The 14,372-nt window shown below is 35.2% G+C and overlaps 1 protein-coding gene across 9 annotated transcripts in view; it reads left to right on the plus strand.

Annotated features, from left to right (window-relative positions):
- The window catches only part of FUT8 (fucosyltransferase 8), a 486,032-nt gene that overhangs the window by 251,357 nt on the left and 220,303 nt on the right, over window positions 1-14,372 (plus strand). The window lies entirely within an intron of this gene.

Here is a 14,372-nt window from a genome sequence, read left to right on the forward strand (position 1 = left end):
AACTCCTTACCTTAAGTGATCTGCCCTCCTTGGCCTCCCAAAGTGCTGGGATTACAGGCATGAGCCACCACACGCAGCCAATAACATAGTTTTTAATTGTTCATTACTAATATATAAGAATGCAGTTGATTTTTGTATAGTGGCATTGTATCCTGAAACTTTGCTGTACTCGTTTTGGTAGATTCTTTTGTTCTGCATAAACAAGTATGTCTTTTGTGAGTAAAGAGAGCTTTATGTCTTCCATTCTAATAAAAAAAGACAATCCTTTTATTTCTTTTTCTTGCCTGACTTCACTGGCTAAAACCTCTGGTATAATGTTGAATAGAAACAGTGAGAGCGGGCATCTTAGTGTTATTTCTAATCTTAGGGGGAAAGCATCTTTTCTTTCACAATTAAATATAATGTTAATTGTAGATTTTTCAGGATACACTTTATTGGGTTGAGGAAGTTTATTTCCATTCCTAGTTTGGGGAAAGTGAAAAAAAAATTAGGAATGGATTTTGAATTTTGTCAGTTTTTTTTTTTTATGTGTTTGTTGAGATGATCCCGTGTTTTTTTGTTTTTTTAAGTTTTTTTGTTAGCCAGGCGTGGTGGTACACACCTGTAGTCCCAGTTACTCGGGAGGCTGAGGTGGGAGGATTGCTTGAACCTAGGTGGTAGAGGCTTCAGCGAGCTGAGATCGTGCCATTGCGCTCCAGCCTGGGTGACAGAGTGAGACTATGTCTCAAAAAAAAAATAAAAAGTTTGTTAATATGGTGGATTACATTGCCTGATTTTTAAAGGTTAATTCAACTGTATGTTTCTGAAATAAACCCACTTGGTTATTTGGCTGCTTGATGTTGCCCCACAGTTCACTGATGCTCTTTTTATTCTTTTTGTGTTCTTTTCTTTTCTTGTTTTATTTTTGGATAATTTCTGTTGGTATTTTCCCAAAGTTCATGAATCTTTTCTTCTGCAGTGTCTAATCTATTGTTAATTCTATTTAGTATATTTTTATATTAGATATAGTTTTCATCTTTAGAGATTTGATTTAGATCTTTTTTCTGTCTTCCATTTCTCTTAATGTTTTGGCTATGTGAAATGCATTTAGAATAACTTTTAGACTAGGGATGGTGGCTCATGCCTGTAATTCCATTACTTTGAGAGTCAGAGGAAGGAGAATTGCTTGAGCACAGGCATTCAGGACCAGCCTGGGCAACATAGTAAGACCTCGTCTCTATTTTAAAAAAATAATAATAATAATAACTTTTAATGTCCTTGTTTGCTAACATTTGGGTTGGTTTCAGTCAACTGATTGCTTTATTCATGTTTTTATGCCTCTTTGCATGTCTGGTTATTTTTAACTGAATGACAGATATTGTGAATTTTACTGTTTTTGAATGTTAGTTGTTCTTTTATTATTAGAAATACTGTTGAGTTTTGTTCTGGATATGTAGTTATTTAGAGACAATTTGAGGCTGGCTTTTATGATTTTTTTAGGAGGCCTGGAGTATTGCTCAATCCAGGGCTAATTATTCCTCACTACTGAGGCAAGACCTTCTTAAGTATTCTGCTCAATGTCCTGTGAATTAAGAGCTTTTTCAGTTCGGCTGGTGGGAACAGGCAACATTCCTAAGTCTGCATGATTGTCCGTCACTGTTCTCTCAAATTCTTTCAGATATTTTTCCCCCAGGCTCCAGTAGTTGTCTCACACTTTGAATGAGCAGATCAGCACTGTGCTGAATATTTGAGAGGCACCGCTGCATGTCTCTGGGTTTTGTTCTCTGCGTAGCCACCCTGCTACTTTTGCGGGGATTAGATACCTTGGTCTTCATGGACTCTTAGCTCTTCTGCTTCATCAACTCAAGTTAGTTCATCCATGCACCTAGCTCCACTTTGATTTCTTTCTCTTCCCTGGGCCTTAGCCTGAAAAGTCTCTAAATGTTATGAGGTGGGACAATTGAAGGGTATTGTTTGTTTCCTGTCTCTCTAGAATCACTGTTCTTTGTTGCTTGATGTCCAGTTTCTTGAGAATTGTTGTTTTCTATATTATGTTCACTTTTGTTTTATTTTAAGTGAGAGGATAAATCTGGTTGTTACTGCATCCTGACCTCCATATACAGTGTATTTTTAACCCCATTATTTTCTGTTTTTTAAAAGTTTTTTTTCCCATTATTTTTGGTGAGAATTACAATTTCTTTATGTTTTAGCACTAGCTAATGCAAGTATCTATTATATGCAAGTTGTATTAACATTTTTTTCCTAAAAAATTCCCCCCCCAAACTATTATTCTGCATATATAATTATACCTAGGTTTTAAAAAGTATTTTATTTCCAATGCCATTTTCAATTGGGTAAAATAAACTACAGTACATACTAATGGAGTCTAATTATTGAACTGATGTGAAGAATACAGAAAAAGACTTAGAAATGTTTAGAGAATACATCCTGATGCAATCTGTTAGAAGTACAGTTATTTTAACTATAAAGCTTGGCATTACTGGGTGGGACACAGCTATAGGATACTTAAGCCTTATTGGTGAATATATAGGAAGAGGTGGAAATAAGAGATGAGTTACCTAAAGAAGTTTTTAAGTCATGGAGGCTTACTGAAAAAAGCAAATAAGTAGGCCTAACAAGACAGAGGGTGCTCAGAAGAATGCAGTTGTTTTTTATAGACAGTAGTTGGAGCTAGGGCAGTGTAGCTTGTGATTTGCTTGAATAGAAAGAGTTGACTTGGGATAATTGGTTTTAAATCCTCTATTTACCTCGTGCTAACTGGGTAAGTTTCTTAAAGTAAGTTTCTGATTTTGCATGTGTAAAAGGATTGTAGTTAGCATTAAATAGAATCAATTACATAAAAGAATATAGCAGTATATTTATGTGCTTAATAAGTGTTTGTCTTTATTATTTTAAAAAATGACCAGAGAAAGTTTTACTTTTCTATTGCATATTTCCCTAGTGATTATATGGACATAGAAGCAGTGCTTATAGTTATAAGCACTTCAAAAAAAAAAAAAAAATGAAGCAAATTCCTACTCTGTTGCCCTCTTGGAACATTTCATAGTTTGGATGAAAATCAGCCAAAGCATTGTTAGTCTTTATTAGCATAAGACTATGTTAGAAAATGGTGGTCATGAGAAAGCTCTCAAAGATAATTCTTTTTTTTTTTTTTGAGACAGAGTCTCACTCCGTCACCAGGCACCAGGCTGGCATGACCTCGGCTCACTGCAATCTCTGCCTCCTGGGTTCAAGCAATTCTCCTGCCTCAGCCTCCCAAGTAGCTGGGATCACAGGCACCTGCCACCATGCCTGGCTAATTTTTGTATTTTTAGTAGAAACGGGGTCTCACCATGTTGGCCAGGCTGGTCTTGAACTCCTGACTTCAGGTGATCCTCCCGCCTTGGCCTCCCAAAGTGCTGGGATTACATGAGTGAGCCACCGCACCCATGCCCAGCCTTGAATTATATTAAGAACGTTGGGGCTGGGCATGGTCTGGCTCAAGCAGTCTCCCATCTTGGCCTCCTGAAGTGCTGGGATGACAGGAGCGAGCTACCTCACCCAGCCTGCACTGTGTTTTGGATCTCACTATGTAGGTGCTCTGTAGTAGAGGAAACAGTAATATATGATAATGAAAAGCTTCGAAGTAGACATATGGCTGAAAGGGAGATTTGAATAGAGTTTTGCGGCAGCTATTTTAGTTGATGACACATCTTCAACTTAAATTGCAATTGCCTTTTTTCATTTTGCTTCATCCTTCTGTGATGATCTAGTAGAAGTTAAATGAGATCATTTTTGATAGTTGGTTTGCAGGCTTTGGTGTATGCTCCCAACCTTTCAAAACCTGCCTGTGCTTTTCAGGGAGCTCAGTTTGTGACTGAAAGGATCAGTTATTCTCTTCTACCTTTTTAATGCACTGCTGATTTCTAGCAGCTGCTGCTTAACACTGTTCATTCTTGAGTTTGGTGAATTGTTTACTGTGCTCCATGTCTTTGTTTTTATGAGGTGCTTTTTGACTACAGGTGAGCCAGTTTCCTGGGAATATAATCTATGCTTTGAAATTAAATTATCTTTATCCTCTTGAAATATGTAAATCCTCTTATTATCTGCTAGTTTGCCTCTTGCTTTGTGACTTCTTGTGTTTCTCTTGTAATGCTTGCTTAGCTTTTAATTTAAATACCAGACTGTGTTGGTTAGCATCCATAGAAGACATAGGTCTATTCATATATTAGGAAAGTGTGAATATTTGGCCACCGTATTTAGGATTATTGGGGCATTTCTTTACAACTTTACACAATACAGAAAAAGAGGTGAGTTTCCTATTCCTTCCTAATCAAGTTCACCATTGACCTTGTACTTTTTGAACAAACTTGAAAAGAAAAACCAACATGAAGAATAATGTATTTACTATTTCTACATGGATATACTGACTATATCTATGGAAAATATATTTGATTGGTTATGTGAGGCTCTCAAGGGTAAATGTGTCAGGTATAGTCAATATTTTAATATTGTCTTGTATTATTAAGTATTTTTCCATAAATGATTAGAAAGTTATTTATGATTTTTTATTTTTCAGCTAAATATTATGAAAATTTCAATGCTGTTGCTTTTTTTTTTGATAGCCAGAGGAAGTTAGAGAACAGATTTATCAACACTAAACAGTCACTGGCAAGAACCATTTCTTTGTAACATGTTTCTTTGCTCCTTAAACTTTTTTTCTCTTCCAGCCTGTAACAAAGGTGAATATGAAGCAAGTGTACAGTATCCTAGCTTTCTTTAATTTTCTGGGACGTATCTCTTTTAGTCTCCATATATAAAATCTTAGGGAATCTTAAAGCCTTCTTTATTATCCTTTTTTATTTCTTCCCAAGAAAGTATTTATGTTTTTGTAGGAATCTCTGCTATCCAGGGATAAAAGTAAAAACATACAATTAAAAAAATTTCAACTTTTGAGGATTTAAAAAAAAATGAATAGATCAGTTACTTAAAAAGTACTATAGATTTGTGATAAAAAAATTACCTATTTGAATAAATAATTGTCTGGGAAATTAACTGTTGATCATGTTTGAAATATAATGGAAAAATGATTCTTAAAATGTGTATAACCTCATTTGTGTTGATTCATGTTGTAACTTTTTTTGAGTAAAATGCATAATTAGAGAATGTGTTTGGAATGATGTTAAAAAGGATTCTGTGTTTTGTTTATTGGCATCACACATATATGTCATGTGGGTCAAGACTTGTTTCATAGTAAAACAGATGGCATGGCAAGGGAGAGGAAACCTAAAATGCAAGTTTTTGCACATAAACTAAAGAAGTTTTGTGTACTTTCTTTTCAAAAAACATTAAAAACTCCAAAACCCAAGGAAGAAAAAGCTTGCATTTATCCAACAATTCTTATCTATTAGTTGCAGGACAAAAATAATAAAATATTAATTATATAGTCAAAAAATAGCTTTTAACTATGAAGAAGTCTTTTTATCAAATTCTTCTGTTCATTAGACCTACTTTTGGTTATTATTTAAATGTAATTGGGCAGTTCCAAGAAAAGCTTCAGAACAGCTGTAATTACAGCTGCAGATTTAGTCAAAATAGGGGCTGTAAAAGGCCCTTTACTCTCCTTTCGAGTCTGTTTCACCCCCACCCCAAATAACCCAAATTTAGTTGTAAAAGTTTTTGGTAAGCTCAGGATTTCTGAAACTGGAGTACCATGTGTTTAACTGCATGCAGATGTGATGATTACATGTGACTTTTAAGGTTGCCATAACCTTTTAATTCTTCTATTGCTCTATGCAGTTAAGTGATTTTTTTCAGCTGTGTTTGTATTGAATTTTAGAGATACACATATATTTTAAACACAGTTTAATGATTTTTATCAAGGCCCAGGCATCTGCTCAAACTACTGAGAGGAGTGATAGTTTTAAATCTAAATTTCAGCTAATATTGACATTATTACAAGTTGACTGGAAACATTTACAAAAGTCTGTATCTGTGTTTAAAAAAAGTTCTTTAAATTTTACTCTACTAGGAAATTGCCTTTGACCTCATCTAAAAACAAATTTGTCAAATCTCTTAATTTTTAGAGAAAGACCTATTATGATAAATCAAAAACTAAATACACATCTATGTCATATCTCTCCCTCTTCCCAGAGCTTTGATCTCAGGAGTTGATGGCATTCTAAGATCTGGTTTTTAGTTAATCAGTCAGGTATATTGAAGACTGTGGCTAAGAGCAAGGTTTAGAGCCTTTTTCCCTTTCCCAGTTAATTGCCATTTCTTTTGCAGATGGCAGTTACGCTGAATGTTGATCATAAGATATAATAACATATCTTGGATTCTTACCACAATTTTACAGTGTTATCTACTCAGAATCTGGTTCATAATTGTAGTGACTTGTTGAATCACACATAGGGAAATTTGAAGAGCCTTCTGCTAAAGCCAACCATTTAACACTTTTAGTTAGAAAACCAAGTGAAACTTGCCTGTATTTGCATAGTGGTATTATATATATATATATAATATACCGTATTAAAAGTGGTAAGTGTATAAAATTGTATAGAACATTGTTCTCACCTCAAAGTACAGTGAGTAGACAAGGTGCAAATGTATGCATTAAAATAATAATAAAAATAATGAATTAAAATAATAATGATTGCAGGGTAAATAAACCTAGCTTTAAATCCCCAGTCTCAACATCTCTTTAAATCTTAAATTCTAAAGATTGAGACCAACTTTCTTACACATGAGGAAACAGATTCAGAGAAGTGCAGTGAATTGTCATTAATTAAAAGAGGTTTATAGAACAGTTGACTTGACTTTTTAAATCTTGGATGTCAGTTAATGTTTACTGATTTCTTGTTTCAAGTATTTTTACAGGGAAACTGCTGATCCTTTTCTCATGTGAGTCCAGTGAGAATATCAGCAGCATGGGGACAATAGGTTATTTTCAAACTGGGTAAAATTGAACAGAAGCCATTTCAGAGAATACTGGAGAGCTGAAATGAATAATAAAACATATTCATTAAAACAGAATAAAGGAACTATATTTATAAAATCACATAATGTTTAAAGCACAAATTGATTTATAGATGTGAGGAAAGATAGCAGGTAAAATGTGTATGACATAGAATATAATTTTGATGATTAAGTATAACTTAATAATTATGTGAGGAAAAAGAAATTAACAGAAAATCTTTTAGGAAGGTAAATAGAACTTTGAGACTTTAGTAAGATAGGAAAAGTGAAATGTGAAAAATAAGCTAATTTTATATAGGAAGGCTGTAGATTTAACTCATTGTTAAAAACTTTCATCATCACAATCCTCTGCCTTCTTCCTTACCCCGCTGGTTCTCTCTAAGGGAAGCTCTGGTGTGGTGTGAAGCTCTGGTGTCACGTGGTGTGATGTAATATAATGCAATGAAGTTCTGATTTTGTTACTTTGGACCAGCCTGGTCTTAGAATAAAAGTTTGCTTATGAAGACATAAAAAAATGAATAATTTTGAATAAGTTACTTGGACTTGTGAGCTTCAGTTACTTAGCAAAAAATGAGACTATGTCTTCAATGTTCCTAATTATACAGTTATTGGGAAAATCAAATGAAATCATGTGAAAGTGTTTTCAAAACTGACAGTAATATTTTTTTCATATTAAAACTATAGATCGAATCCAACATGACAAATATTTATGAGTATGTTGAATCAAGTTTAGCTGAAAGCTGCCTCCTTACATAAGTTCAGCCTAAAGGTTTTTCTGTACATTGTGACCTATAACAAGTAGAGGTATAAACAGACTGTAGCTGTCACTAAGTTTTGGCCAATCAAATGTAGTCAACTGTTTGAACTGTATTCAAATAAGGCAAACAGCAACCTGTAACCAGTCTAGCTGTTTTTGTACATCGCTTACTTGTTCTGTACATCACTTTCCTTTTTCTGTCCTTAAATCTTCCTTTTTCTTGTCCTTAAATCTTTCTGTCCTTAAATCTTAGCTGTGCTGGAGTCTCAGAGCCTACTTTGCCTGATATGCAAAGAGAAAGAAAACACATATCTATAATATATGACAGAATATGAAAAGGGTAATGTGAGATTCAGCTTAACTGTATTTTGGCTTAGGCTAAAGAGCTACCCACCTGAATCTGTTCTGAGTCCATGGGGCTTGGTTTACCACAGGTGGCAAAGTAGGAATTTTGACTGTTTTGTGTCTCTCTCTCCGCTCTACCTGCTGCTTCCCTCCTCTCCTCCCCTTTATCTCCCCCACTCCCTCTTTCTCCGCGCCCCCATGGCTTAAGGTGAAAGTTTAAACTTGGACTCTTCAACAGTTGCAAATAGGAGTGTGTTGATTTTTTGTGTACAGGCATGAATCAATTGCCAAGTCAGACTGCCAAAAGGAATGTACAATTTTTAGACTTTGGTGAGTATTGCCAATGAGATAGCTTCTAGATTTTAATATCTGCATTGGATACCTTACGAGGACATAGCTGATTAAACGGGACTTTAGAAACACCTCTTTCAGTCATCTGTGAAGATACTTTTTACAGGGTCCCAGACTTAGCTTGACTACTTTTTATAGTGAGCAATCTTTTTATCATGTAATGCAGACCACTTTGTTATGGGCTTCATCCAGCATTTGGAGTTCTTTGTTTTTGTCAGTCTCAAATGACCACCTTCTCCCTCTGTTCTGTTTTCTTTACATTTTATTAGATATGCTCTAGGCTTGACTGAGAAGAGAACGTGTTGATGGGGAAGCTAGGAATAGAAAGAGAAGGGATAAGTTCAGGAAGCATGACAAAAAAGGAAATAATGGTAATAATAATGGTTAATACATATTAGCACTGAAGTCTCAGGTACTGTGCTAAATCCTTTTCTTATATTATCTCATAACTTGTAGAATTGATGTTTTAGTATTAATTATTAAATGAAAGAAATTAAATGAAAAATTTAATATTGATAGCAAATAATAGTATTTACCCGCTGTTACACACAAAGAAACTGAGCTACAATAATTTGCCCAGTGAAAGGTAGACTTCTTGCTAGGCTATTGATTCTAGAGACCAAACCTTTAACATTGCTATGTATTGTCTCTTTGGGATAACCTTGGAGACCTCTTTGGGAAAAATTTTCTCTTTCCTTTTCTTTAAGTGTGGTAATCTTTGGTGATAAAAGATTAATATTTCAAGGCCAGTAACTTGGGTGGAAGTAGGGAGGAGGTGAAGGTGAAAAAATAAAAAAATTATTCAATATTTTAAGGTTAGATGAAGCGATAAGAAAGGAAAGAACCTGGAAACAGATAAGTGAATGTAATATACTTTGCAAGTTAGGTGGAAAGGAAATTTTGGTTCAGCTGTTGTAATGACTATATTTTATAATACTATATAAACATGGAAGTTTGATCTAGGTATAGTTCAGTAGAAGCTATGGTCATTAGTTTATAGACCAGTGCTATCCTATAGAAACATAAAGTGAACCACACATGTAATTTTTAACTTTTTGGTAGCTACATTAAAAAAAATTAAAAGAACCAGTCAAAATTAGTTTCAGTTATTTAACATAACATATTCAAAATATTTCAATAACTAATCAAAATAAAAATATCAGTTAGATTTTTACATTCTTTTATTCATATTAAGTCGTTGAAATCCATGTATATTTTACACTTACAGCACATCTCAGTTCAAACTAACCACATTTTATATGGCTGCATTTGACTACTGATTACCTTGCCAGATACTGCATTTATGTACCATTAGAAGAGAAAAGATTTATTGTAGTTGCTATGTTTATAAAAAGTTTCTGATTGAATTACAAGTAGATGGCTTAGTCTCCCTATGTAACAAACAAGGAGTGGAGAGGAATCTTGGGCTGCAAAGCATCACTCTTCAGTTGTGTCCAGAGAATCTGCTGAGGAGGGACAACATATTTTTTAATTTTTTAAAATTTTACATCAAGTTCTAGGATACATATGCAGAACGAGCAGGTTTGTTGCATAAGTATACATATGCCATGGTGGTTGGCTGCTCCTGTTAACCCTTCATCTAGGTTGTTTTTTTTTTTTTGAGATGGAGTTTCGCTCTTGTTACCCAGGCTGGAGTGCAATGGCGCGATCTCGGCTCACCGCAACCTCCGCCTCCTGGGTTCAGGCAATTCTCCTGCCTCAGCCTCCTGAGCAGCTGGGATTACAGGCACATGCCACCATGCCCAGCTAATTTTTTGTATTTTTAGTAGAGACAGGGTTTCACCATGTTGACTGGGATGGTCTTGATCTCTTGACCTCGTGATCCACCCACCTCGGCCTCCCAAAGTGCTGAGATTACAGGCATGAGCCACCGCGCCCGGCTCATCTGGGTTTTAAGCCCAGCATGCATTAGGTATTTGTCATAATGCTCTCCCTCCCCTTGTTGCCCACCCCCCCGCCGAGATTTTTTTATACTTAAGGAAGTGGATTTACCAACTATTTAGGTTTCCTGCGGATTGAGATTTTGTGGGTGTTGTATAGTTAGAAGGACTTCCAAGAGACTCCAGAATTTCTGCTATCGTAGTTCTGGACTCTTGATTTTACCTAAAGACCTCTCAATGCTTTTTGTCTAGACAGAGCTCTGTGGGAGAGGCACACAGTTCTTCCTTTGTGTGAAACATGGTGTTTGTTGGTTTAGGGACTTTGTGTCTCTGTCAGGAACCCTTCACAACCTTACTTTCTTTTTCTTTTTATGACATTTAATATAGTTTCATTCCTCAGGTGGGAGTTACTAAAATTTGCTTTTTCTTTTAAAAAAAAAAAACTAACAGTAAATTAAACTAAATAAACTTATCAGATTTTAAAAAACTATAGCAAATCTTTCCTAACTATGAAAGTTAAAAAAGTTATGTATTCTTTGTGAAAATTTAGGTTATTGAAATAGCTGTTTTTACCTATTAAGTGAACAGGTCTCAAGTAGAGTTTTCACTTTGGCTTCTTCTTGTAGCTCTGTGCTTCCTTGGCAGTAGCACTCTAGTGAATCATCACCTCTGGTTTGGATGTAGTAGTACTGGAGATTTGGTTTCCTTTAAGGAGAGTGTGAACAAATGAGGGTTATGTGTTCCTCCAGGCTAAGGTCCATTTGTTTATTGCTCTTTATCTATGTATCATATTTTATTTGGTTAAGAGCCTAATTCTAATGCATTTAATTTTTAAAAATCTTAGAGAGCTACCTATTTGTAGGGTTTAAGAAACTAAACAACAGCCATAGGATTTGTATTGCTTATTGAAAGATACCAGTGAGATAGAATACAAGTTTTCTATACAATTTAGCAGAATAGAACACACTTTTGTCATTTTTCCATTTTCTGAATTTGTAATTTTAGTGATATGCTAATGTTATTATGTAATATTTTTTGCTATGACTAGTTGTGTTTTATTTGTTGTGAATGTAGTCTTGGTTCAAGTAGGGGTAAGCAGGGATTTTGGAAACCAGTGCTTACCATTTTGGGGATAGGTGGTGGGAACAGACTAGTTAGAAATACACTTGGAGGCCGGGCGCGGTGGCTCAAGCCTGTAATCCCAGCACTTTGGGAGGCCGAGGCGGGTGGATCACGAGGTCAAGAGATCGAGACCATCCTGGTCAACATGGTGAAACCCCGTCTCTACTAATACAAAAAATTAGCTGGGCACGGTGGCGCGTGCCTGTAATCCCAGCTACTCAGGAGGCTGAGGCAGGAGAATTGCCTGAACCCAGGAGGCGGAGATTGCGGTGAGCCGAGATCGCGCCATTGCGCTCCAGCCTGGGTATCAAGAGCGAAACTCCGTCTCAAAAAAAAAAAAAAAAAAAAAAAAAAAAAAAGAAATACACTTGGAAAAAAGAGAACCATTTAGTAGGAACTTGAGATGAGGGGAGAAACAGACATTTTTAGGAAAGTTACAGAGTGTTTTAAAAATAAAAAATTTAGACACAAAAAATTAATCATTAGGAACATAATTAGATTTCAGAAAATTTTTTTAAGTAGGAAAAAATATGTTAAATAGAGAACTTTGAAGTAAATACAATTATGTTTATATTTTGCAGGGAGTAAGTAAGTCTCTTAGTTGGCCCCCCTGAGGCTGCTTGGATGTGGAGAACCATAAGCCTGAGTTTGTACTGTCTTTGAGTTAAACAGCTAACCCTGAGTGATTTCAGGATAGATTCCTTTAACATATTTTCAGTCATATTCCTTTTAGAATTATTATTACATAGATTACCTAATTTGTAATTCTCAAGTGCTGTGAAACGTTAAACATTCTTAGCAACCTCAGCCCATCATAGTCCTATGACTGCCTTTCTTTCACTCTTAGTCATATAGGAACATTTTAAGAGTATGAGATATGGTTAGACTTTGTCCCCTCACCCAAATCTCATCTTGAATTGTAATCCCCATAATCCCTACGTATCAAGGGAGAGACCTGGTGGGAGGTGATTGGATCATGAAGGTGGTGTCCCTATGCTATTCTTATGATAGTGAGTGAGTTCTCATGAGATCTGATGGGGTTTTCTATATGTTTGACAGTTCCTCCTTCACATACTCACTCTTTCTTATTGCCACCATGTCAGACATGCCTCTTCCCCTTCTGCCATGATTGTAAATTTCCTGAGGCCTCCCCAGCCATGCAGAACTTTGAGTCAGCTAAATCTCTTTTCTTTATAAATTACCCAATCTTTGGCAGTTCTTTATAGCAGTGTGAGAATGGACTAATACAGCATGCTTTGGCCATGATTTTCCTGGTATAACTAAGAAAATTCTTCTACAGAGTATGACTGTGGAGTGGTTTTGTACCTGCTGTTGTTGCCCTGGTGCTTCAGGAAGTTAGCTTAGATTAAAAAATTCAGGTTTTGGAGTCAAATGGGTTGTCTCGAATTCTGTCTCTGACCCTTAACTATCCCTGTGACTTTGGGCAAGTTACTAGACTTCAGTTTCCTCAACTGCAAATTGGAAAAAATAGTAATCACCTCCTAGGGTTGTGATAAAGATTAAGGATAATAGCAGCTCCTTTTATTGAGCATTTATTTATTCCAGCCAGACACTGTGTTACATACTTTATATGCAGTATATAATTTAATTTTTTTATTGCATTTTAGGTTTTGGGGTACATGTGAAGAATATGCAAGATTGTTGCATAGGTACACACGTGGCAGTGTGATTTGCTGCCTTCCTCCCCTTCACCTATACCTGGCATTTCTCCCCATGCTATCTCTCCCCAACTCCCCACCCCCTGCTGTCCCTCCCCTATTTCCCCCCAACAGACCCCAGTGTGTAGTGCTCCCCTCCCTATAATTTAATTTTTATGTGTATAATAGAGTATGTAAAAGTTCATTGCCAACAGCAATATATGTCCAGTAACTGGTTGCTATTATTTTTTCTATATGTTGACTCCTTAATCAGAAGTTGATGCTCCTAAGACAAAAGATGGGAATGGGTGTTTTGATCAGACCTGAAGGACTTGTTTGGAAGTTGACAGTGGTTTAAAGGTGAAATATTTACTAGAGTGTGGTTGAAGGATAATCTTCATGGTAATTACCTTGGAAGCTTGTTAAAATGTAGAGTTTTGTGTTTGTTGTCTGAAACTCTTGAGTCTGAATCAGGATTTCTGTTCATGGAGCACAGACTCTGCAGTTTTATAAGCTTAATCATAATTCCTATTATCTGTAAAGTTTGAGAATCATCTTTTTAATTTATTCTTTCTCATGATTAAAAAATAATTCTAATGATTTTTAAATAATTATTTTTCTTTGATATAAAAGCTTTCCATTTTATTGGTAATGGAGGTGGTAAATTTTTTCCATTTAAATGTGTGTATATGTGATTTTTCTATGTTATAAGAGTTTAAGGGATGATGACATTTATTCATTCAGCTGATGTTTAGTAAATATTAAAGTATTGTAAATATTAGGTTATAAATATTAAAACTCATAAAATACAGCTAATTTACTTATGGTATTTTAAAATGAATATATCATTTTATTCAGTTACTGAAACAAAATAATTGTTGAGACTGAGCAAAATAGTCTCAGTTTACTGTAAAATATGTCATATTTTACTCAATGTATAGTCTCTGGATAGGGTGGGAAAGGAAGGCAGATTGAGAATGTGCTGTTATGAAGCTAGGTGGAGAGGAAAAGGGAGTGATTTTCTGCTGCTAACTAGAAGAAAACCATAACTACAAATATTTTATATAACTAATACGAATAATGTAAAGCTGATAAAAATTTTCAAAGAATTTTGGTCAAGGTTATTAGTCATATTATTTAATGAAAGAATAATCTGGAATGCTCAACCTCTGTGTTTTCAACTACTGCTTTGTACCCTAAGAACTTTGGGTTTTATCTGTCTATTCTTTTGAATTATATCTTTGCCTTCCTGGGAAGTCTCACTCTACTTTTTAGGAAATC

This window comes from Aotus nancymaae, unplaced genomic scaffold (assembly GCF_030222135.1).
Source record: "Aotus nancymaae isolate 86718 unplaced genomic scaffold, 86718_ANA_hifiasm-v0.15.2.pri h1tg000011l, whole genome shotgun sequence".
Lineage (NCBI taxonomy): Eukaryota > Metazoa > Chordata > Mammalia > Primates > Aotidae > Aotus > Aotus nancymaae.